Genomic DNA, 27,299 nt, shown 5'->3' on the forward strand with positions numbered 1-27,299 from the left:
TATTAAATCCACCAGGAAATGAGTACTTTAAATGACAGTCACCCCATAATACAGAGAAATTTTGTCTGATTTATCTGAAATGCTAAATCATGTGCTACTTACAGTGGAAACCTTCTGTAAATTTTCTATAAGTTAATCAAATTTGCGTCCTAAGAATCACTTTTCATTCATTTAAACTGTATTGATCTTAATCTCTGAAAATGTTCTGAAATTTTTGAAATTTATTTAGTAATTATTAGACAAAGTAATATTTTCTTAGTGCTGTGTGCTGTATTGTAATAATTGAGTTACCTTTCTTTCCCACTAGACTATAAGTTCCCTGAAAATAGAATTTCAATATCATTTGACTTTGGATTTTCAGCATAGTGCACTTAAACTCACTATTTGATGAGTGAATGATTTCTTAGAGAAAGATATTGAATTCAATTTATGTTACAATTGTTAATATGCATGAAAAAATATGGAACAATATACGTCAATCTACTAGCAGTAGTTTTCTCTAGGAAATGGGATGGGGAAGGGGTATCAGGAGTATTTTACTTTCTGCTTTAGATTTGTATGATTGTCTTCATCACAACCTTGCTTTACTACTTTCATAATAAAAATGATGAGGACAAAAAAAAGTAGCTCCTTAAAGTTAGTAGATGAAAAACTTGGCAACTATCCAACTTTTTGTTAATGTTTATGGTAGAGTCTTCACTAAATTGTATTACCAGTTATTTTATTTTCTGAGGAAGAAAAATTGGATTTGAATACTTTTATAGTTAAGAACATGTCATTTCTAGTTCTTTTCTGATGTTTTGAATTTGTCTTCTCTTCACAGTTCTGTGTCTGTTTCTCTTTCTTCCAGAGTTATCAGTTTCCTTATTTAGTTATCATCACCCTAATAAGTGGCAAACAAGCACTACTGCCTAGATGCTAGGGGATTTCACTCCACATTTTACCTCATCTACTTAGAACATTATGATGTTCAGAATACTTTTGTAGACACTCTATATGCATTAACATATTAATACATTGTGTACATATCCGACATCTCTAATCTATAAAACTAGAAAATGGTGAATTTAAATTTCTGTGTTCCTCCTCTAACTAGTATCATCATTATCAAGTTATATGTTTACGACATTGCCTGTATTTTCCATTCACAAAGGCTTTTCCCATTTAGATTTGATAAGGCCAGGGGGGAAAAAAAAGCAATGCTAACAGAAATGGTTTCGTAGTTAATAAAGCTACTTTATTAGCTTGGAATTGCATTTCATGGATAGTAGTAGCAATTAACCAATTTATCCATTTACACCAAAACACTTTTCTCCCTGGGAAATGAGCTACAGTCTCCTTCAATACTGAAAATTCCCCCAGGTATCTGAGCACTTCATTCCCCACACCTCTCTTCATGGCTAATGAAATTACCCTTTCTTTTTGATTAACCATTGTAGTGTATCTCACATTTAACCTTTCCTTTTCATTCCCACTATTACTGCTTAAATCCAGGACCTGAAATACAAACAACTTCAATAGCTTGCTAACCGTGTTCAGTTTTTCTTTACACTGGGGCTAAGTTGTTCTTCCTTCCTCTATTGCCATTCACCTGGTAGCTGGTTTCCTACTTACTTCTAAACAAAATTTGATTTCCCTTAAACCAGTGTTCAAGGTCCCTGGATACCTTTCAGCTTGGTCTATAACTGTTAGACATTCCATTTGTTCCAGTCTGGTTGGAATACTTGTTATTATTCCCCATTGAACAACTTTCGCTTTCCTTTCTCCGCCCATTTTCTTATACCATTTATATTAATAAGTTGCCTTCAGTTCTCCTTTATCATCTATTAAAATCATATTCTTTAGACCTTTAAATTATTTAGGGTTCCATGACCTTCTAGAAGCCTTGCTTTATTTCCATTATAGCTGGGTTCTTTCCCCTATGAATACCTTTCTGTTTATTTGAACCATCTTATGACACTTACCACATATTTTCTTGTATCATCATTTACGTAGCTCTCCTCCCATTACGTTCTTTATTTCCTATGTGTCAACTAATGTGCTCAATGCTGAGGGAAAAGTGGAAAACAAAAAGCAGTTTTCTCCCTCTTGAGACAGGGTCCATGGTAATGTATATTCATAAGTGTTTAAAATACATAATTATGTATATGTTTTTAATTCCTTTTTAAACTTTTATTTTAGGTTCAGGGGTACATGTGAAGCTTTGTTACACAAGTAAATTTGTGTCATGAGGGGTTGTTTTACATATTATTTCAGGTATTAAGCCTATTACTTGATAGTTATTTTTTTCTGTTCCTCTCCCTCCTCCCACCTCCACCTTCAAGTAGACACCAATGTCTGTTGTTCCCTTCTTTGTGTTCGTGAGTTCTCATCATTTAGCTCCAATTTATAAGTGAGAATATGCAGTATTTGGTTTTCTCTTCTTGCATTAGTTTGCTAAGGATGATAGCTTCCAGCTCCATCCTTGTTCCCACAAAAAAAACACATGATCTTGTTCTTTTTTATGGCTGTATAGTATTCCATGGTGTATATGTATCACATTTTCTTTATCCAATCTGTCATTGATGGCATTTAGGTTGATTCCATGTCTTTGCCATTGTGAACAGTGCTGCAATGAACATTCACATGCATGTGTCTTTATGATAGAATGATTTCTATTCCTATGGATATCATACCCAGTTGAATGATAGATCTGCTTTTAGCTCTTTGAGGAATCACCATACTGCTTTCCACAATGGTTGGACTAATTTACATTAGCACCAACAGTGTATAATTGTCCCCTTTTCTTGGCAACCCTGACAGCATCTGTTATTTTTTGCTTCTTTAATAATACCCATTCTGACTGGTGTAAGATGGTATCTCATTGTGGTTTTGATTTGCATTTCTCTAATGATCAGTGATACTGAGCTTTTTTCATATGCCTGTTGGCCGCATGTATGTCTTTTTTTGAAAAGTGTATGTTCATGTCCTTTGCCCACTTTTTAGTGGGGTTGTTTTCCTCTTGTAAATTTAAGTTCCTCATAGATACTGAGTATTAGACCTTTGTCAGATGCATAATTTGAATTTTTTTCTCCCATTCTATAGGTTGTCTGTTTTCTCTGTTGATAGTTTCTTTTGCTGTGCAGAAGCTCTTAAGTTTAATTAGATCCCATTTGTCAATTTTTGCTTTTGTCGAGATTGCTGTTGTTGTCTTTGTCATGTAATCTTTGCTCATTTCTATGTCTAGGGTGGTATTGCCTAGGTGGTTTTCCAGGGATTTTATAGTTTTGGGTTTTACATTAAGTTTTTAATTCATCTTGAATTGATTTTTGTGTATGGTGTAAGGAAGCAGTCCAGCTTCAATCTTCTACATATGGCTAGACATTTATCCCAGCACCATTTATTGAATAGGGAGTCTTTTCCCAGTGGTATGTTTTGGTCAGCTTAGTTAAAGATCAGATGATCCTAGGTATGTGGCCTTATTTCTGGGCTCTCTATTTTGTTCCATTGGTCTATGTGTCTGTTTTTATACCAGTACCATGCTGTTTTGCTTACTGTAGCCTCATAGGCAATCCCATTCACAATTGCCACACATACACACACACACACACACACACACACACACACCCGTAGACATACAGCTAACCAGGGAGGTGAAAGAACTCCCGAGGCTGAAGCCTACTTGATCATGGTGGATTGGCTTTTTGATGTGCTGTTGGATATGGTTTGTAAGTATTTTGTTGAGGATTTTTGCATCGATGTTTATCAAGGATACTGTGCTGAAGTTTTTCTTTTGTTGTTTCTCTGCCAGGTTTTGATATCAGGATGATGCTGGCCTCATAGAATGAGTTGGAGAGGAGTCCTTCCTCCTCAATTTTTTTTGAATAGTTTCAATAGAAATGGTACTAGCTCTTCTTTGTACAACTGGTAGAATTTGGCTGTAAATCCATCAGGTCCTGGGCTTTTTTTTTTTTTTTTTTTTGGTTGGTAGGCTATTTATTACTGACTCAATTTTGGAGCTTGTTATTGGTCTGTTCAGGGAATTTATTTCTTCCTGATTCAGTCTTGGGAAAGTATATGTGTCCAGGAATTTATCCATCTCTTCTGGGTTTTCCAGTTTGTATGCAAAGGTGTGTTTGTAGTAGTTTCTGATAGTAATTTTTATTTCTGTGAGGGCCAGTGGTAACATCCCCTTTGTCATTTCTAATTGTGTTTATTTGGATCTTTTTTCTTCTTTATTAATCTAACTAGCGGCCTATATATCTTATTAATTTTTTCAAAAAACCAACTCCATCTTTCGAATGGTTTTTTGTGTCTTCATATCTTTCAGTTCAGCTGGGATTTTGGTTATTTCTTGTCTTCTGCTAGCTTTGGGGTTCATTTGTTCTTGCTTCTCTCATATTTGAGTCGTGATGTTTGACTATTAATTTGAGATCTATCTAACTTTTTGATGTGGGCATTTAGTGCTATGAATTTCCCTCTTAACACTACCTCACTTGTGTCTCAGAGTTTCTGGCATTTTGTATCTTTGTTCTCATTAGTTTCAAAGAACTTCTTGATTTCTCTGTTAATTTCATTTTTTACCCAAAAATCGTTTAGGAGCATATTGTTTAATTTCCATGTAATTGCATGGTTTTGAGCAATTGTCTTAGTCTTGACTTCTGTTTTTACTGCACTGTGGTTTGAGAGTGTGTTTGGTATGATTGTGGTTCTTTTGCATTTGCTGAGGATTGTTTTATGTCCAATTATGTGGTAGATTTTAAAGTATGTGCCATGTGGCGATGAGAAGAATGTATATTTTGTTGTTTTTGGGTGGAGAGTTCTGTAGAGGTCTAGCAAATCTGTTTGGTCCAACTTTCAGTTCAGGTCCTGAATATCTTTGTTAATTTTCTGCCTCAGTGGTCTATCTAATACTGTCAGTGGAATGTTGAAGTCTCCCACTATTGTTGTGCGGGAGTCTATGTCTCTTTGTAGGTTTCTAAGAACTTGTCTTATGAACCTAGGTGCTCCTGTGTTGGATGCATATATATTTAGGATAGTTAGGTCCTTTAGGTGAATTAAACCCTTTACCAATATTTAATGCCCTTATTTGTGTTTTTTAGTCTTTGTTGGTTTAAAGTCTGTTTTGTCTGAAATTAGAATCGCAACTTCTGCTTTTTTCTGTTTTCCATTTGCTTGGTAGATTTTCCTCCATCCCTCTATTTTGAGCCAATGGGTGTCATTATGTGTGAGATGGGTCTCTTGAAGACAGTGTACAATTGGGGCTTGCTTTTTTATCTGGCTTGCCACTCTGTGCCTTTTAAATGGGGCATTTAGCTTGTTTACATTCAAGGTTAGTATTGATATGTTTGGATTTGGTCCTGTCATTGTGGTGTTAGCTGGTTATTATGCTGGCTTGTTTGTGAAGTTGCTTTATAGTGTCACTGATCTGTGTATTTAAGTGTGTTTTGTATTAGCTGGTGACAGTCTTTCCTTTCTCTATTTAGTGCTCCTTTCAAGATCTCTTGTAAGGCAGGTCTGATGGGAATGAACTCCCTCAACATTTGCTTATTTGAAAAAGATCTTATTTCTCCTTTATGTAGGAAGCTTAATTTGGCTGGATATGAAATTTTAGTTGAAGATTTTTATATTTTTTAAATTATTAATCAGCCTTTAATTGGCTGATTTGGACCATGCCATGCCTTAACAATGACAAACAATATCTTGTGTTTTTTAAGGATTTATTCATTATCTGGTTTCAGGTATTGTGTGGTAGGAAGTTCTTTAGAAATTACCAGACCCTGGAGGGTCCTTGTTCTTACACACTCTAGCCCCCATCCTAGTTCTCAGTCCCTGCAAGCTTCACACACATGTGAACAAATGCAGAGAAAAATTACTTGTACTCAGGTCATTTACTTGGTCTCTTTTTCTGTCTTAATTTCCTTAAGCTGATTATTGATTACAAAGAAAACCTCTGGACTTTGGAGGGAGGGGAAATGCTGACCAATATTTCATGAAAACCATTCACTGTCCTCTGCATCATTAGTGGAAGAAACAGACATGCAATCCTGTGAGCCTACCAAAGGTCAGATTGATGAATTTTCGGTATCCTGTGGCAAATGGTGAAAATCAGAGATTACGCTCACCTGCTCCAGCTTGAGGATATAGACTAAGTTAAAATGGAATAAAAGATAATGTGACCAAAGAAAAGAAAGTCATTTAGTTCATTTTTTTGTTGTTCATTAATTCAATAAATATTTATTAAGCACCTTCTATGTGCCAATTGCTCTAGTAGACACTAGAGATACAGTAATAAAAGTAGTCCCTGATATTAATCCTTGGTGTTAGTAAAAAGAGAAAGTACAAGGATGAAAAGGGAAGCAAATGAGGGAACAGAGAAACAGAGAAGAGAACTTTAACATTGATCTAGACTGTAATCTGATTGGAAGACCTAGGGATATTCAGGATATAAACTGAAGAGTTCCAATGGGAGAACTGTTTATGAAACCATTGTTCCATTGCACTCAGTAGTACCAAGCAGTCCACAAGAATTGATACATATTTCAAACATGACTTACTACAAGCATGGCTTTCAAAATGGATATATGTGACTCATGAAGAGCCTTGTTCAATCTACTATTGCTAAACTTTCAATTTTGACATATTTTTCATTAAGAGGTGCTGTTCTCTCTTGCAATACTGATTGACCAGCTGCCAAACCACATGAACTACATTTGGACCACAATTGGCAGAATGTATTCTAATGTGAAAGATAATACAGCAAGTACTTCTTTGCAATTCCATGTTCAAAATGAAAGTATAAAATAAGCACCAAAAAAAAATGATAAATTTTCCATTTAAAATGTACCAGTGGATCCATGGGGGTCTATGAAATGTCTTTTGCTTTCCTATCTGAAGGAGAGCTGAAGTTGTTTATATTGTGCTGCCACTTCAGCAGTGAGTCAGGAACACTTTATCCTCCTGTGGCATGAATACAGGGGGTGATTGCAGACAAAACAACCAGTCAGAGCAATTATTACATGCTCTTTGGAACTCTGTGCTGTGTCTCTTGGTAAATAGGATTTTATGATAAAAGCATCAATATGTAGACATGTCACCAGTGACATGAATTGTTGTTAAGTAGATTTATAAGGTACAAATGTATGTATGCCCTTGGATGTGAATTTACCCCCAGGACAATGTTTTCCAGTGTGTGGTTTCCAGGTGACTTGTATCACTAGAAAATTCCGATTTCTAGTCTCCTTCTACAGAGATTCTTATTTCTCAGGTCTAGTGTGGGCCCTGGGTGTCAGCACTTTGAACAAGTCCTCAGAGGATTCTAATGCAGATTGAGGTTTGAAAGCTATGGACCTAGAAGAAAAAGAATCACTTCCAATCAGTCAACATAACTAAATTGTTAACAGAAAACTATAATTTTATATATTCAGCAGTATAAAGTATATATGATATTCTGAAAGAATGTAAAACAAATATATTATATTGAGAGTATTCATAATCTACCCTACTATGTTTTTAACAAGTACATGCTGGATCTTCTATATTCACTTAGAAAAAGAAAACGATATACAGAGACCTAATAAAGAACCTGGTTCTGAAAGGGAAAGAAATACCTTTTCTGAAAGTCTCTGAGCATCTTTTCTCTTCTGACCTTGTCTGTTCTGAAAGATGAATGTCCTACAGGCAATCCCAGATGGTCTTCCTAGACTGCAATTCTCCCTGCCCTTAAATATGTGGAGTTAACTGAAGCTCCAGACAGGTCAGCTCCAGATGAATTTCTCAAACAGTTCCTTCTGCTGTCCCGGGACCTGGCCAGAGATTCCATGGGAGATGCCTTTGGTAAACTGGATATGGGAGATTTACATAGCAGCATAGTGGGAGAGAGGTTTTGGCAGAGCCTCTTCAAGAGAGGTGTTGAAAGAAAAGCTGAGATTTATGTTACACAATATCTTGACCTCAAGTAGTGTTTGCTTTGGGTTCTTAGGTGTGAAAGGCAACTTTTGCATTTCTAAAAAGAAGAAACTTGTAAGTCTTGCATACCATGTTTGCCCTAAGTCAGCTAAAGGGGAAAATGCAACTGGACATTCATACAAATAAATTAAGAAATTAATCTTAAATCCTTTTGTTAAATAGTCACATTTGGATTCCTTTATGAAGCTATCTTCTAAAGCAGAGTTATACTGATGCAATAAATAAATGTCCCTATATTTGATGAAGCAAACTTAGGATTCATGCTAATACAAATGACAGAAATCCAATGTAAACTGCCATGGCTTAAGCCTTAGAGCTTAAGTAAGTTGTCGGTGAATGACTGGCTTCAATCATTGCTGAATTCAGAGGTTCAAGATGTCACAGCATTCTGACTTTCACCATCTAGGTGTTGAGCCGGTGTTGTAGAAATCGGTCATTTCATGACTGTAAGAGGCCTCCCTCAGGGTGGCAACATAATGGCTGGTGGCTTCAGGTTCTCATCCTTTCAGCCTACCAGTCCAGAAGAAAGATAGTTTCTCTTTTCAACAGTTCCAACAGAAGTTCTAAATAGGAGTCCTGTTGGCTGCATGGATTCAATATCCACCCCTGAACTTATCATTGTGGATAGGAGAGCAGATAACATTGATTATCCAGGTCATATGCCCATGGCTAGAGCAACAGCAGGGAAGAATGAGGTCAATTATGATGAAATCACATGGATTTCAAAGAAAATTCTAAAGTGCTGTTACCAGAAGAACAGAGAATAAATGTCATACTGGCAACTAGCATCTATGTCTGTTACACAGGTACACCATAATTAGTAAGTAGTAAGGAAAGTAGCAATGGGCTTTTTGTGCATTCACCTTTGTGACTGTTGTCTACTTTAATCTGGTATGGGCGATCATTTTAGCCAGAACACCTTTAACCACTTTTTCTTACCTTAAGACTTACACTATTTGATAAATCTGTTATACTTTAGTGCAAAGTGAGACCAACATTAAGACAGCTCTTCTTGCCCTTGGCTAACAGCAACAGATGTAATAGCTTTGAACATTGCTGTACCATTAATTTACTTGGTTATTTCTCTTCTGTGGGAAAAAAATTGGATATGATGCCACTTGATCCCTCTTTTTTCATAAAAGTCTGATGATTTGGAAACTGTTTTGTAATTATTTTTTGATCCTTAAATTCCTGGGATTTTGGTGATAGATGTCATTCAAACAAATTCGTTGTTAGTGAAAATACTATCTGAGCACATGACCCTTAAAAAATGATTATTTTCTATTTCTCCACATCGTTAGCTCTTCAGATTCACTATGATTATTTAAAGATATGTAGAGCGAAATCTAATTATTCTGGTGCAGAACATTTTTCATTCATTTGTTTAACTATTTCCTACTCTCTGTCTCTCTTCCACCCCCAGGTCTCATGCTTTCTCCCTGTATAATTATTTGAGCAGCTAGAATGTTAAAATTTTCACCCAATAATTGGGCCTGTCTAAGCCTTAGTGATCAAAGTATGTCATGTTTAAGAAAGTTTTAGAAGAAATATAGTGTTTCTAACTTTAATTTTTAAGGCTTATAGTTATGGCATATTGGCTATGATTTCTTCCCTGTGGATGGCAAATGATGCTCCTATCCATATAAAGTTAACTGGTTTACGTTATTTCTGAGTAAGTCCCAGCAATTGTTCTTGTTAGGCTACCACTGGTATATGCTTTTGTAAGTTGGCCTTGATCCTAAAGAGTAGGGCTAGGAATCTAACATGTGTCCAGTTCCATTTCTCAACCCTCTAAACTATGTAACTTTCTTAGTGCTGACACACTCACTGGCCCGTATTATTTAATCAGCTGATCACAGAAAAAAGAATTTGCCAGATAGCTTCCATTTATGTATGAGTTTTCATTTTAGAAAGTACTTTCATGTACATTATCTCACTTGAATCTCATAACAGATGAGGTCTTATTATCTTAAATTTGCAGGTCAAGAGCAGAACTTAGGGACCTTAATGACTTGCACCAGGTTACGTAACTTGGAAATGACAGAGTCAGGTCTTTGACTCTGGACTGTCTGTGTTCTTTCAATCACGCCATTGCCTGGAATCCATTCCAGCATTTGCAGACTGTGAGACAGAACTAAGCATGTGTGAAAGACCCACTGCCATTGTTCACATCCATCAAAACGGCTTTAAGGCTGAAGAATGTGCAGGCATCTCAGTTGGAAGGCATGCGAGCTTGATAGAAATTGAGACACTAGGAAGACACTGGAAGAGGAATGAACCAGCAGAAGACATTTTAAAGGATAGTAAGCCTACTGAATACCACTGCTTTGACATCTAAATCTTTGAAATATTATTTAAGGGGTACTGACTTTGAGTACAAGTTAGTTCTTGTGCTACCTGTACACAATTCAAATAAAAGAAGTATTTTCGTTGAATGTCATTTCATTTGAAATATGTTTAAGTTTAAATACTTTCAAGCTTATTCATTCCCAGTTTGCTAATATGTAAATGAGAGTTTACTTTTTCTCTTAAGCCCTTTTTATATGTTTTCAAATTTCAGTAGGAATTTAAAGCAAATCTCTCCATATCAGAAACAGACACAAATCAATGCTTTGGATCCTAAAAGCAGTTATTTAAAGTCAGTTAACTTATTGTTGGAACTTTGAATTGCTAAAGGAAAACATTTTATCTAAACTCATTTTTGTCTTATTTCTGGAATGTCAATAACAACTGTCACAAATGATATTTTTGAAGAGCTATAATGTAAAATGGCATTAGGTTGTCAGTTTCACTTACCAGCAAGTAAGATATGACTTGAATTCTGTATGAGGCCTAGCCTACTGTCTTTCGCTTGGTGGTATTATTTTTCTCCCAATTTCCTCACAATGTTGTATTTACAAAGTTAAGTACAGAAAATCCAATTTGAGAGGCTGGAAGCAGATCAAATGATTTAATGAGCTCAGCTTTATTTATATGAGGTGGGGAAATCAAAGCTAAGACTAATAATTTCTGTGCCCATAAAAGAATAAGAGACCTAATTAAGCCCACACAGTGAACCAGGTTAGAGACTGCTTATCTTCCACATTTCCTGTGTGAAATAGTCCTGTCCCATCTCATCGGCTTTCATGTGAATCTTTACCAAGGAAGTGCAAATAGAGGTATTTGGCTGTCCTGAAAGGATAGCAGCAGGTAGATACAGTGTGATTGCACCCCTAAATTATTGTATCTGGTATGGCACAGACACACAGTGATCCTTGTCCTGACTTTTGAGAAAATACCTAGGCAGATATGAATTTTATTTCAAAAGAAGAGTAGTGCCTAGATAGAAGGTATCATAATGTCTGCATCTAGAACAGCTGTAACATTTGGAATTCAGATCTAGCTGCTTCGTGTGAGCAAAGATATCATACATCTGAGAAACAGCCAATGACCGTCAACTTGTAACTGATTGCCTACCTGTAAGAATGGGTCAGCACCATATTAGCGTAGTCTTCAGTCAAGAAAAGCGGCAATTGAGAGTATCAGTATAGTAACACAGATTCTAAAATCATACAAACAAATGATAGCGCATGCAACTTGAAAACTTTTTGAAATTGAAAAAACACAGTGGAATACCTGATATAGTTACCAATCACAGTCCTCCAAACAATTTCATTTTGAACTAGTTAAAATAGCATAATCATTATCTTTTTTCTAGCTTTATCTGCCGGATTCAATTGTAGCAGATTCTATCCAGTGTATTTATCAATGTAATCTAGGATCTGTGATGACGGATCTTCATGAGTGGATTTTATAACTGAGTAATCCTAGTATTTGTGCTAAATCCGGACTTAGGGTTAGGTACATCCAACTGCTCATAGTGTCAGTGGAGCCCAAATGGTGAGACCACTAAATTTATCATCAGGGAGAGTTTAGCATGAGCTCCAAAAGTTCTCTATGGCTTTTTGCTGCCATAAAAATAGGCAGGAAAAAATATTTCAGTAAAACATTTGATTCAGAGGCTCAGTAGGTTACCTACTCCCTGTGCTTTAAGGTTTATGGAAAGAAAAGCATCTAGGCAATTTTCTAAGTTCTAGATACATTTGTAGTCTTATTTGTGTAACTCCTGTAATCAAGGCTAAATGCAGACAGCTAAGAGTTTGGTTTGGCCTGTATTTACTTGAAATGGCTAACACCCATTTACAGGCTCATAAATCTTTCAAGTGTTTCCACTGCGTGCGTTTATGGAACCCCACCCCCATTCATGAACAACTAAAATTGGGTCACAGATAAGCTTGATTACTTGTGGGGAAACAATTTGGGGGAGATGAATATGTAATTTAGTTTCCCTTAATGTGAGGGATGAATTTGTTCCAACAGGTTTACAAGTTACAGTTTTAGCCTGTGGCTTTCTGTGTTGTTATTTTAAAATGTCATATTTAAAGGAGACACAAGAGCTAAAAATAAATAAATTTAGGTGTGAAGTCCTAGGGCCTTGGGGTAGGACATTTGGGATCCTATGGATCTTTCGATAACTATGAAGCCCACAGTTGTCTCAGAACTTACTTATTTTTGTGTGTGGGTTAAAATAGAAATGATTGATTTTTCCCCATTGAAGATCCCACAGACAAAAACTAATTATCTTAATGGAAAATTGATGCTTAAACAGAAACCTTTCTTTATAAACAAATGTGTATTAAATTTTTACACTTAATAAAGCTAGTGTTTATATATTAAAAACACTCTTGTGATTCAAAACACCATAATGTGTAGCTAAACAATGAAATTTATACAAGTGCTATGTACTTTGAGTAAGAAGATTAATCTGTAGCTATTCACAAGCTGAGTTAGGGGTAAGATACCAGAGCCCAGGTGAAAAGCAAGGAGGTCCTTGTGATAGTATAAGGAAGTGAGGAAGGTGAGGTGATAAAGTGGGAATGGAAAGGAAAGCAAGTGCCTGATACTGGAGATAAAGTTATTGCTGTATATTCAAATGAAAAGTTATATATGTGCTCTCTTTTTCTTTTGTTTGGTTTTTGAGTTAGGGTTTCTTTTCCTGAATTGTTTAGTTGCCAGAATACTGGGTGAAAGATATTTGGAAATGCTCTCTGGTATCAGGTTTGGAAATACACCATATCCCCATCCATGGTTTCTATTTCAGAATGGCAAAAAGATCCTGGGCCACCCAAGCTCCAGGGCTGGCTTGGTGGGCAGGGAACTCAGGGTCCTAGCAGTGCTTTCTCCTGAAGCCATGAACAAGGCTGTTGGAGTTACATTTCTTTTTTTGAAAATTTGAGCGGCTATACTAACAAGAGATGGATGAAAAACAGGGAGTATCACTAAAATGCTTCTAAAATATTATTTTTGTTTATTTTTAGGACCTAAATGTAATAACTAATATACAGTAACTTGTCACCTACAGGTAACTGAACCTCAGTTCTCTCACGTTCATCTTTTCGTGTTTTTCATCTTAAATAACCACTGTGTCTCAAACTTGAGTACACAGTAGAATCACTTGGAAAACTTTTTAAAAGTAGTACTAATTCATAGGCCCAATCCTAAACCAATTTCTGCACCTAGGGCCTTGGGGCCAAGCATGGGTAGGTTCTGAAGTCTCCCCAGCTGATTCTAATGTGCAGCAGGATTGAGTTCCTCCTCTCTAAACACTCACACCTGTAACATCTGTTTATCTCAGTTGATTCTTGGTGATCTTAACCATTTCTTCCATTGTATGGCCACCCTGTCTAGTGTTGGATGACTTTGAGGCAGAGGAGAATGACAATGAAATTGAAGGTTTGGGTATTTTCGGCCTAAGGGAAGAAAGGAAGCATGTTAATAATATCCTGTTTTAGAAACAGAAGCAGCCTCTGTATGCCTGAATCATTTTAGTAGGTTAATAAACCCTAAAGTATTGCTCTATTAACTACTCTCTTTACTCTGCCAACATTTAGGATTTGAAAACATTAAACCCTTGTTTACATCCTCTGTAAGTCAGCATTGATTTGTTTCTCTTCTGGGATTCAGTTAAAAGCAGTGCTCAGTTGCACACACATTTTACAAAACTGAACTACACAAAATGATATAAAAATATAAAGTAAAATTCCTGATCCCTCAAAAATGCCCCTGATTGTAGGCATACTTCATAATGAATGATCCAGGGTTCCATAAAAATTTTTTTTGTTGTTAAAAAAAAGTTACTTTGTTCTCTCAGAATACAAACTATAGCATGGGTGTTCTCCATAGGGTTTAGAATGTGGCTTATTGCTTTAATGGGTTAAAGTTAAATCTTTCTTTTCAGTAGAAGGCATGCCCTTTAAATTTCTTGCCAGGCTAAGTGACACATGAGACAATTTACATCCACTAAGATTTCGGTAACTTGATGCAATAGCCTTGGCAACAAAATTCTACCAAATGAAAAGCGTCAAATTGCGCAGAATGGTGTTCACAGCCAGTGGGTCTCCCCATCGACTTCCCTGGGAATTGTGCCAAGGTAAAAGGCTTTAGAGTTTCCATTGGTTGTAAACTGCAGCTTTTTGAGCTCTCTTTAGACTAGGAAAGTTGATTACCTATAGCAAGCTTCTCTGACCAACACTGGCAACCTTGAGACCACTCTGATTCCATCATCACAAAAGACCTGCCACATATTAATTACAGTATAACTCCTCTTCTGCATAATTCTCCTTCTCTCTAACATTTCCGTGCTTTTCTGTTCTGTTTTCCACTTACTCTTTCTCTTATTCACAGTTGCCCACCTCCTCCCTCATGCAGAATATAACTTGCATAAAAATCACACAAATAGTCAAGGGGCAAAGTCAGGAGCTAGCATGTTACAGAAGCAATAATATTGCCTAAGGGCAAAAGGAAGATTTTTTTTTTTTTTTTAGGCCATGTCTTATCTAAGCCAGATAGTTGAGCATGTTAATACAAATTATCAAAATAGATGCATAACTACTACCCAAAAAGCATATGGGATTTAGTATAAACATCAATGACCTTTGTGGGCATAGAGGTGAAATAACAGATATAATTACTTTTTAATACAAAAGATCATTTTTTCTGTTTGTGAGACATAAAGGAAGGGCATGCTGTCAGATAAAACAAACTGTTTCAGCTGATCTCCCCAGAGACTGCCACAGGCAAAAGACATAGCTGGTAGAGTACCCATCTCCCCACCCTTCTGCTGCACATTCAGAATGGCAGCCTGGGAACCAGGGGGCATCACCAATCAGCAACAGTGAAAAGGGCTGCAAAACTCACACATTTTCATTTCCATTGCATTTATTCTAGTTACCTTCACTGATAACTGAAACAGGGAGGTGAAACAAAGCTGTTTTACTGTTGTTTCACTGTGATCAATCCAGAAACTATGAATATACTGTTAAGAATAAGCTTGGCAGGTGAGCTTCAACACGTGAAAGCATCTCAGTTCTCAACAAGGCAAGAGTGACAGACTTGAAGAGTTAGGCACAGTTTATTGCTGAGATAATAACCAAGAAAATGCCATCTAATAATAATGACAGTAATACTTAAGTGCTTACTACTCAGTGCTACAGTGAAATTGATAGTACTCTTATCATCACCATCCCCATTTTAAAAATGAGAAAACTGAGGTACGAAAAAATTACATACAATTAATACAAAGTCCCACAGCTAGCAATACACAGCTTAGCTGGTACTGAACCTGCTCCAAAGTCAGTGCTTTGAACCATTAGGCCATGGTTCTGTTAAGCTTTATGAAACTTCTGTGCCTTACAAACAAGATTAAATATTTGCAAATGCTGTAAAGCTGAATAGCATGATGCCAAGAAAGGAAATATGAAATATTTCATTTGAGCAAGGCATAAAACAATACCTTTCAAAAAAATAAGCCAAAGATCATTTCACTGCTTTATTGCTTTGTAAATATTAATTAAGCCTCCATTCTAAAATCCTGTGATTTAATTATGAAATAATATTTTTATTCTATCTCACTACAATTCCCTTTCCCTACATTCCAACACAGTCCTGAAAAGTGAACAATTTCAAAGTTAAACCTCTGTTCTTGATATTGAGGAACATCAGGAATTAAGTACACACTATTAAGTAGACATGACTTTGGATTGGTACCTCTTTGGATTTCAGTTATGGAGGGAAAGTGGAAGCTCTTAGGGAGGCTTCATGACACTTTGAACATGAGCATTCCTGAACTCAGAGGCAACAGAGCCATTTGTGCTGTGAATGGATTTTGGAGGAGTGCCAAAAAGACCTGGCAGGTAACAAAAGTTGGTAACACTGAGGGCCTCAGTTAAAATGTGTAAGAAATAAGTAAGAATTAGTGTCTTCATAAAGATAAGCTAACCTCAGCTTTTATACTGCAATGAGAATAAGATCCGAGACCCACAGAACCAGAAACTAGTCCTCGCTGTCTAACTAGGTTGGTGCAGTGGCTCACACCTGTAATCCCAGCACTTTGGGAAGCCGAGGCAGGCAGATCACTTGAGGCCAGGATTTCGAGACCAACCGGGCTAACATGGAAAAACACCATCTCTACCAAAAATACAAAAATTAGCCAGGTGTGGTGGTGCATGCCTGTAGTCCCAGCTACTCAGGAGGCTGAGGCAGGAGAATCGCTTGAACCCAGGAGGCAGAGGTTGCAGTGAACCAAGATTGTGCCACTGCATTCTAGCCTGGGAAACAGAGCAAAACACAGTCTCAAAACGCGCACACACACACACACACACACACACACACACACACACACACAGTCTAACTAGAGGAGAGGAGCAATCTCTCTCTCAGTTCTTCATCTTCTAATCTATAAAACAAATAATGGACTAAACAATGGTTGCTAACCTCTTTAATAATCTAACAGATGGAGTCCCTGGACCCCTCATCCTACAGGTTAAAAACTTGTGGATTAAATCCCTCAAACTCTTTACAATGCCTACAGTGGTGATTTCTGTTCATTTGCAATACTGAGAAGGTGAGATACAGTGAGTGTATTTCCTTGGTTGGCAAGATGGCAAGGCCAGCCCAGAACATTGAAAGATATGGAAACAGCATAAGAAGGAAAGTCAAAAAGGCTACTGGGCTAGTTAGGACAGGCACTCTGGAAGGAGGACAGTCACTGAGGAGATGGCTCTGCTCTGTGCTGAAGGCAAACTGGAATGAACTGACAATTTTGCTTTCAGGGGAGGGGGTGATGAAGAGTTCAGTTTTGTTCTCCTGCTTTAGTGTACTATGCTTTATACATTGGTCCAGACTATCTAATCAGGATCTCATTAAGGGAAAGCTTAGCATTGTTTGAGTTCTCTTTCCCACAGCAGAGCTAAAAGTAAACAGCAGCCAAAGATAAACAGGGAGCATTGCTTCTTCCTGTGTTGTACAATAGTAAGTCTAATTTATTGACAATAATTGTTGGTAGTATAAATACTGAATCTGAGATGAACTTTGCAAAGAGCCTGCTGGTTTCTAAGCTTTACCAAGCCAGCAGACTTTCTTTTGTTGCTAAGGAAATTTTTTTCCAAATCAGGATTTCTTAAATAGCAGGCTTTGTATGCTGGAAGACACAAGTGACCCACTCACTACTCAGGTCCAGCTTTTTTTTCTTTTTTTTTTTTTTAATTCTTTAAATCAATGAATGGCTGAACTTCAACTTTTCTCTGCTGTTGTTTCTTATAAAAGAAGTAGATAAGATAGATTTATAAGTAAAGAATAGAGTTTCTGCTTCTGAATCCTCCTTTGGGGTCATCTGAGTCATGGTTTAGGAAAGAATTCCTACCAAAATTCCTGAAACAATGGACCAATTCCACTCTTCCCTCTTCTCCCTCATATCCAGCTATCCCCATAAACCCAGAGAGAGGACCTGACCCCATAGGAGCAAAGGTGCCCTGGATTATAGTCCTGGTTTGTGAAAGAAAATTGCATTTACCAAGATCTGCCTCACAGTTCTTTCTTGACTGATTGCTTATTTACTCCTGGCTATATTTACAAAAGACTGTAGGCCGACTTTGATATCCTTAAAGTTGGTCTTGATATCTTTTCATTTGGCTCTTTTTTTGTCCAGCCCAATCCACACCCCGCCCTAAGCATATTTTCTCAGTAATGACGCCCATTTACACATGACCAGACTTATGTAACTTACTAGATCTATCCTAGTCATGCTGCTCTATCTTGCCCTCCTCCAGTTTAAGACATCTCTACCATCAAGGACCAGCCTCTTTAAACAAATCTGTTCCAGGCAGATTTATCATGACACCCAACATGTCTGAGCCAAAGTCCAAGTGAAAACACTAGACTTTGTTTTTTTTTTTGTTTTTGTTTTGTTTTTAATAGAGTCTTGCTTTGTTCTGTCGCCAAGGCTGGAGTGCAGTAGTGCAATCATGTCTCAGTGCAGCCTTGAACTCCTGAGGTCAGGGAGTCCTCTTGCGTCAGCGTCTTGCATAGCTAGGACTACAGGTGCCCATCACCATTTGGCTAAGTTTTTTTAATTTTACATGGAAACAGATTTTGCTATGTTGACCAGGCTAGTCTTGAACTCCCAAGTTAAGTGGTCCTTCCACCTGGGCTTCCCAAAGTGGTAGAATTACAGGCATGAGTCACCACACCTGGCCAAAAGCATTAGAACTTTTTTCTTTGGGGTTTTTACAAAGAAATGTATCAAATGTACAATTCCACTCCACATTCTACTCCTTCATATTATGAAAGTTGGTGTATATTTTTTCCATCTATCTTTTTATATCCTTCATGAACTACATAAAAAATTAATTGACAGAGCGAGACTCCATCTCAAAAAAAAAATTAATTTATGCAAATGTACCTATCCTTCAGCAATTTGCCTGTTTAATCAATATAATGTTTTAGATGTGATTCCAAATGATATGCATACCTTTAGTTGACTCACTTAAACTATTACTTTTATGTCAAGGTATGAATATGATACAATTTATTTCTCTATTAGTTATTAATAGATAGAAATGTAGATTTTCCTGAATTTTTCATTGTTATAAACAGTAGTTCAATGAACACATTTCCATATACATATGTGCAAAATTTCTCTGGAACATGTAACTAGAAATGAAATTGCTTGACCTCATGTAGATATATCTTAAATATTAGTAGACATTGACAAATTACTCTGAAAAATGGTTGCAACAATTTAAACATAACCAGCCATGTTGAAACATATCCCCACAGCTTCAACAACACATGGTGTCTTGCTCTTTCAAATAGTTGTCCAACAATTTTTTCTAATAGGTTGTTTATTTTTTCTTATTGATTTGTAGAAATTTTATTTATTTCATGAATATAATCATTTGTCAATTAAATACATTGCAAATATCTGCTTCTAGTTTTCCTTGTCTTTTAAATTCCGTATGTCAAATGAAGTGTTCAAGTTTGATACAGTCATATTAACCAATATTTTCCTTAACTCTTGATTTTAAAAAACACCTACAGTATTTCAATATCATACTCTCTTACAGTGTTTTCTAAACTATTTAAAGTTTTATTTTTTACACTTAGATATTTTATTCATCTGGAATGTATTTTGTGAATGCTGTCAAGGAGGGATCTACTTTTTAAAAATAATAACCAATTGTCTCAAGAGCATTTATTAAGTAATACCTTTCCCCATTTACTTGTCATATACTAAAATTACTATTCACATGTGGGTAAGCTCTCTCTTCTGTTCCATTTGCTTATCCCTGCACCAACACCATACTCTTTTAATTGTTGTATGATATTCCTCCTTTAATCTGCTAATGATGAGATTATGTTGATAGATATTCAAATATTAAAGTCTTTGAAATGCTTAGATAAACCGTTTATTTTAGTCCACTCTTGGATTCAAATTATTGTACTTAATTCAGGTTTTTGCATGTATATTCTAAGTAAAGCAGGTTTATAATGATTCTTTCTCATATGTTTTTGGTATTTTGGTATCTAAATTATGATAACAAAAAATGAAGTGGTGAGAAATGGTACAGTTTTTTTAAGATGAAGTTCTTTGTGCATAAAGATTTGTTTAACTTTTGGTCGTAAAACTTTATTGATTTTAGAGGTGTAGGGTGAATTTTGACTCTAATTTCTTCAATAATTTTTGGTCTAGCCATGTTTTCTATTTTTATCGAGTCACTTTTGAGAGTTCTTTTTATTTTTATGTTTCATCTTGTATAAAATATAAATTTTATGATCATGTGTGGACCTTTTTACACTTAACACAATGGAAATGTTCATATTTATTTTTTCCCCAAAGGAAAAATTTCTGAATCATCACTATGTTGCACAGTAGAATAGGAATTCAGGTACTTAGTCAAGTTAAGAATGCAAATAACAGACAAGATTAACTTCCAAAGTCTGAAGTCATCAATATGGTTTTGTAGTACTCTGTCTCAGCCTTTACCTAAAAATTCATTATTATTCAGATAAAGATACCCCCTAATCACATGTTTTTGAAAAGCCTCTGCTCCATCACAATTTCCTGAGATCTGTGAAGAAACTGCAGTCTTGTGATCAGAGTCCATATAGTACTGGCAGTTTTGTAATCAAAGGAAAAAATGTCGACTGATTTTATATGTCAATCAGTTGTAGTCTGCTGATCTGATTAGAAACCTTGACAAATGCCTGGTGGCGATTGCAAGTAACTGCCAATCATATAGGGATGATACAGTAGCTCAGTGTTTTGGGATCAGCTCTTGTACGCAAGTAAAAGAACAAAAACATCTGTAAGTAAGGTATTAGAAAAATAATTGTCCACAACCAAAAAGAAGAGTAATCGAGACTTCCAGGAGTGTGTCCATGTGGTTCCTTCAAGGGGCTCCTCAGGGTGCTGTTGAATGTATTCCAAGGCCAGCCTGTTGTAAGTCTCATTGATTTCAAACATAGTAAAATGCTGCTGCACTTGCTAACAGATACAGTCCCACTCCAATGTATCTCATCCGCTGACGGAAGTTCATCATTCTCCATGCTCTGTGCAATGGTCCCGAAAACCTTCCTGTTCCCATGGCCAGCATTAAAGAGTCACTCAACTCTGAATAATCTGGTGGCTTTGGCATTTCAGAGAAAGCCACCATAAAGTAAATCCCCTGGGTCACCAGGTTGGGAGAAAGGTGAGTGCCACCAGTCTGGAGCACCAGCTACTAGTGATTAAGAATCTTGTGACTGTGGCAGGTCACACCCCGCTCCTGAGAGTTTGTTTTAGAAAATAGTTTATAATCTAAGTATTCAAATATGTTAGCATAAGATGAGTCATATCATTTTCTGATACCTGAGGTTATGTCTCATTGTTTTTGTGCCTTCCTTCTTCTCATGATCAATAATGCCAAAGATTGTTAGTATCTTTTCAAAGAATTAGCTCTTTAAACAATTATATTTCATTTATGTGATCAATAAATTTTATTAACTGCTATATACCAGACTGTTCTAACTAATTGGGTTTCTTTTTAAAAAGTAAAGAATAAACTAATCCTAGATCCCTGCGCTTGCAGATTTTATGAGGCAGAGATAAGTTGTTCAAAAAAGAAAAAATAATTATGTGATATATCAACAAGATAATAAGTGCTGTGAAAAAATAAAGCAGAGTGAGGAGAATCAGAAGTGCCACATGTTGGGAGCAGCATGCGGGCTGCAATTTTAAAGAAGGTGGGCAGAAATATTATTGAGAAGATGAGATTTGAGAAAAGATTTAAGGGAGGCAGGAAAGTTAGCCATGTGAGCATTCCAGAGGTAATATTCCTGGTGGAGGGAACAGCCAGTGCAAAGGCCCTAAGGCAGGAGCAAACTGGGCATGTCTGGGGATTGCAAAGAGGCCAGTGTGGCTCCAATAGAGTGAATGAGAGGGAGAAGAGAGAAGTCAGAATAGATAAGGGTAATGACTCTGAGTTTAAGAAGGCTGTGGGAGAAATGACATAATCTGATTTATAGTTTTAAATATAAACGGAAGCAGAGTAGAAAAGTTATGATGCTATTGCGGTGTAAAGGCAAAAAATGATAGGCGCTTGGGTTAAGGTGGTAACAACTGACATGTAGTGGTGAATTTAGAGTCGTCTATCTCTGCTACCTTCATTTGTCTTTATTTCACCAATGTTGGCTTATATCATTAGTATTGTCTTCCTACTTTCTATAGTTGAGTCATTAACCACCTTGTCTTATCTGTTTTGTTCTGCTAATTATAATTATATATATATTTTACTAAGTCTCTTAATTATATAATTTATTCTTTCTTTGCCTTACTAAGTTTTTGTTTTTCTCAACTTAATCTGTCAGTTTCTGAAAGAAACAAAATCTCCCGTTATGGTTTTGGATTTGTAAATGTTACTTTATATTAGTGTTTGAATTATGTGTTTTGAGGCTGTTTTCTCTTAGATGCATATAGATCCACATTGTTACATCTTCCAACGGAAATCATTTTTTGAACCTTTTTAAATCTCCATGAATGTTTTAAAGCCTTACTTTGTATATGATTTCCTATTAGTATTACTACCCCAGCTTTCTGTTCCACTGTGGCATTTCCTCGCCATTTACTTTAGACTTCAAGGGTCATTAATTATTTTAGGTAAATCTTATACAGCACAGATCTGGATTTGTTTATATCAAATCTAGAGCCCTGTTAGTGGGTTTTATACATTTACAGTTATTTTGATTGCTAATAAACTTTGAGTTATTTCTACTAACTTACTTCGTGTTTTCTATGAACTGAGCTTTTTGTTAACTTCCTTTTTTACTTTCCTTCCATTGATGTGATTAAACACTCCACTTTTTGTTTACTAATTTGTATGGTTTTTAAAATACGTATACTTAAAAACATTTTAAGTTAATAATGTCTTTAACTTGTTCTTGAATGATACAAGGACCTTTATTTCCTTGTGTGGTTTATAATTTTTTTATTATAAGCATGGCTAGAGTTTTCTATAGGAATTCCTTGTGCCCTTTGACGGAGTCCTACATGATTTAAAGATTCCAGACCAGTTTTATCTTACTTTCTCAGCTTCATGTTCCTGATCTATGTGAATAGTGTGAATTTGGATGTCACATCTACATGGGACAAGGTTTGGAGTTCAAGTTTCTGACTGGTAACTATTTGCCAGTCTCCCAGGGCAGTGAGCAAAGATTTTTCTGATTCCTTGTTCATGATTTTGGCAGCCATTCATGGCTCCTAGGTCTCTGCATGTAATTCAGTCCTGGCAATGTACAAACAGGGCCCTGACACCTCCTCACAGGCATTAAACCTTGCCCTTCCCAGTTCTGATTCTCTGTGAGCCGCAGGACTTCAGTCCTATTACCCAGTGTGACATTTTGTTGTGGCTTTATTTTTGGCACATGAGGATTTATGATTCCAAATTTTGAGTTACACTGTAAATTCCAAATTGTATTATTCTTATTTATTTTTTAAGCAATTTATTTGTTTGGAGCGGGGATGGGGGATTCTTACACATCAGTACTGTCAACCATATTGACTTGAAGTTCATCTTTCACATTTTTACATTTAACAGATATTCAAATCTTAGTGATTTTTTATATTCTGAATACTGCATTATTCAGAGACATTGTTCATTTAACATTTCTTTTTCTCTTATTTAAAGTCACCAAATATTTTGATTTCTTTATGTAAGAGAAATGAAGCATGCAGAAATTCCTAACCAACTACAGTTTTGTGATTACCTGATTTTTTCTATAGATACTAAGTTTAAAAAAATTTAAAGTTTGTATTTAATGTGATTGCTTTCTGTCCTCCAAATCTTCCAAAATGTAGCTGAAAGACCAAATCTAGTATAGGCGGGGAGGTTACCTAAGCATTTTGCTGAGGCTTGTGAAAACCAGCTATGGTTAGTCTAAGTACAAACACATTACATTTAATTTTAATAAGGTTTGGTTTACAAACTTTAAGCAGGTTAAAGTCTACATAACACAGAACTCATGGAAAAATCTGCCTCAATGGTTAGACTGAACAAAATTTCCTTAAAATTTGAAGAGAGATTCACGAAGGGTAATGTTTCATGGTAGATTATTAACATTAATAATTCTGCTTTATTTTAGAAAAGGATGTGTTTTTAGAAGTTTTATTATTAAGTACTACATCCTCCTAAAGTCATCCTTCCATATAAACGTTTTGAGAGCTTGGCCTAATTCCTTATCACAAGAAAGTCAGGGCGTACAGTGTCCTCACCAGTATCTCCATGGAAACTTGTGCTTTGAATTTCTGCTTTCCCTGTATTATCTCTCTCCACTCTTGATTCTAGCTTCTTTCAGGTATTTTCTTCTCTCTGTCTCCTATCCACACAGACATGAAGCACAGACTCCTTTTGTTTTTTTGCATCCTGCCAAATTCTAAAAGTACAAGTCAAAGTGACAAGCAGACAAAACAGCATAATGGGTGTTTTGGTGGACATCCTTTTTATCCCCATTATGTTGCCAAGGCTGGAGTGCAGTAGCATGATCATAGCGCATTGCAGCCTCAAACTCCCAGGTGCAAGCGGTCCTCCCCCTTCGGCCTTCCCAGTAGGTAGGACTACAGGCATGCTAATTTTGTTATTTTTTTGTAGAGACAGGATCTCACTCTTTTGACCCAGGCTATTCTCCAACTCCTGGCCTCAAGCAATCCTCCCACCTTAGCCTCCCAAAGTACTGGGATTTCAGATGTGAGCCACTGCATCCAGACTAACATCCTTATTTTTAAAGCTTCCTCTGTCATCTGTAACACAGGGACTTTTGCAGTGGCTCTGTTTCTCCTTCCAGCCCTATCCTTCTTCCACCATCCAGCCTGCCACCATATGTTGTATGTCATCAACCCTTTTTCATGTCCTTAATTCTCACTGCCTCCCTCTTGAGCTGCCTCTGGAAAGAAACCAAATTTTCCTCACTTTCTGTTGAAAAGCAAATCCATCTTCCCTTGGTGTCACCTTGTCTTTGTCTTGAGGCCCATGCACTTGCTTCCCAATGGACTATTAAGGAGTTTTGCTGAACAAATTATTTCCCCAAGAAGAATTCTGTTTATAAGATTTTAAGATAATATTTTCCTCTTCCCCAATATATTTTTTAGAATGATTTTACAACTCTTTGCTTAACCCCAATTTTCTGAAATGCTTTGATATTACTAACTTAGATTTTATTAGATAATGAAAATTTCAAGAATGTAATTCTTGTGAATGGTAAACTATTAGTTTATATTTATAGTATTTACTAGGCTAATTTAGTTAGAGCAAAAGGAATCTAAAAATATCTTGAATTGAGAAGCCAATGTAGCTTGGGTATGAATGATATAGATGAAATCATGTATCTGCCTGCCTAGTTTCAAATCTTCCTCCATCACTTACTAGCTGGTGTGACCTTAGACAAGTTATTTAACCCCTCTGTTCTTTGGTTTCCTCATCTGTAACATCGAATAATAATAATAACAATAATAATCTCTACCTCATATGGATGTTATAAGTAATAAATGAGTGTATATATATCTTACGACAATGCCTAGCACCTAGTAGGCACTATATACATGTGTCAGCTAAGATTTACTTACTTACACACAGAATCTCAAGAACAAAAATATGAGATAAAGCAAGCTGACAGATGAGGGTTTTAGATTAAGTATTGTAGATATGTGATGTTAAAAATATACTTAATGAAGAAATCATTATGTTTAAATGTATTCTAATATGCACTAAATGAATTCACAATATACTTCACATAAGGAGGTAAGGCATGTATCCTTAAACAGCTCTTGGTATTTTTTTCTGGCTCCTTAGAAAATCTGGTAAAAGTAACTTAACTCATTTCAAGAGCTATGTTAAATCTGGGTATGGTGGTTCACACCTGTAATCCCAACACTTTGGAAGGTTGAGGCAGGAGGATTGCTTGAAGCCAGAAGTTCTAGACCAACCTGGGCAACAAAGCAAGAGCCTGGCAGGTGGATCACTAGGTCAGGAGATCGAGACCATCCTGGCTAACACGGTGAAACCCCATCTCTACTAAAAATACAAAAAAAAATTAGCCGGCTGTGGTGGCGGGCACCTGTAGTCCCAGCTACTCAGGAGGCTGAGGCAGGAGAATGGCGTGAACCCCAGAGGCAGAGGTTGCAGTGAGCCAAGATCGCGCCACTGCACTCTAGCCTGGGCGACAGAGCAAGACTCCGTCAAAAAAAAAAAAAAAAAAAAAAAAAAAAAAAAAAAAAACAAACCTTGGCCAGGCCTGCAGGTGAGTGCCTGTAGTCCTAGTTGCTAGAGAGGCTGAGGCAGGATCACTTGAGCCCAGGAGTTGGAGTCTGAAGTGACCTATGATTGTTCAACTGCACTCAAACATGGACGACAGAGCGAGACCCTGTCTCAAAAAATATATATATTATCAATTGTTTTTAAAAGGAACTATGTTAAAATAGTGATTACCCAGGGGATTCACAATGCCCGTGAAGCACATTCTTATACCTCAGATTAAGAATCCCTGGCTTAAGAGTTTCTGGCAGGAAATTAAATGCAAGAAAATAAAAAGAAAATATTCTTAAATGTTAAGGATTATACAACTTAGATGACCTTTTTGTTGCCAGGGACTCTGATGGATCTGAAATGCTACCCTACTTGCTAGCTGATAAGTTAGCCTGCCACAGTTTCATGGATACTGACAGATATGAACATTCTGGGTCAGAGACAAAGCAATTTCTCATTCATGGCATAGAAAGCAGCACTGCTCCATGTTCGTATCAGTTCTCCTTGCCCCAAAGACCCAGGCAGGCAACACAAAGGAGCCCAGGTGGATGCTGTGCATGCAGTGGATTTGCATCACAGCTGAGGATATCCAAGTTTAGGAAAGCTCAATCTTTTATAACCGGTACAAGCAAACATGCCTTATCTTTGCAGTAGAAGGACACGTCTTTTCTGTACTAGACAGTAAGCAAATCTGCTGTCTGCTGTAGAGGAAAGCAACTGTGTCTGTCCTCCAATGTGGATCATATATTCTTAAAAAAAAAATAGTCCAGAATGAAAGCTGTCAGTGCCTTTGCTTGCAAGCCATGCAGAAACAAAGAAAAAGAGTTGTCTTCCAATGTTTGTCCCATCAAGTAAGGAAGGGAAAATATTATCATATATTAGTTGGGAGAGGGGAGATAAAGTTAGTTATGTGGATGGAAAGATAACTAATAATCTCTTCACTGTAATCAGGAATAAGAAAAGAACAAGATGTATGTAATGTTTGCCTTCAGGGAGCTAACAGTCTGGTGATAGTGACAGGCTTTAAACAGATAAGCCATAAAAAGATTATTTGCAATTTAGATAAGTTTCACCAGAAGAAATGAAGATTTATGAAATTATATATTTGAGGGACTTGATCTAGTTTATGATATCAAAGAAAGTGTCCTTGAGGAAGTAACATTTGAAAACAAGGCCTAACAGACAGAGTAAAGTTGAGCATCT

At 36.5% G+C, this 27,299-nt stretch overlaps 1 protein-coding gene, 1 long non-coding RNA gene and 1 pseudogene across 11 annotated transcripts in view; 2 read left to right on the forward strand and 1 right to left on the reverse strand.

Annotated features, from left to right (window-relative positions):
• ADGRV1 (adhesion G protein-coupled receptor V1) overlaps positions 1-27,299 on the forward strand; it is a 583,931-nt gene that overhangs the window by 423,978 nt on the left and 132,654 nt on the right. The window lies entirely within an intron of this gene.
• Positions 301-10,399, forward strand: LOC129059464 (uncharacterized). The gene is made up of 2 exons (XR_008525371.1): positions 301-8,767; positions 9,929-10,399. It is a non-coding gene; the product is annotated as an uncharacterized LOC129059464 (long non-coding RNA).
• On the reverse strand, positions 20,476-20,978 carry LOC112133398 (lysosomal enzyme trafficking factor-like; annotated as a pseudogene).

Source organism: Pongo abelii, chromosome 4 (genome assembly GCF_028885655.2).
Source record: "Pongo abelii isolate AG06213 chromosome 4, NHGRI_mPonAbe1-v2.0_pri, whole genome shotgun sequence".
NCBI classification, from domain to species: domain Eukaryota; kingdom Metazoa; phylum Chordata; class Mammalia; order Primates; family Hominidae; genus Pongo; species Pongo abelii.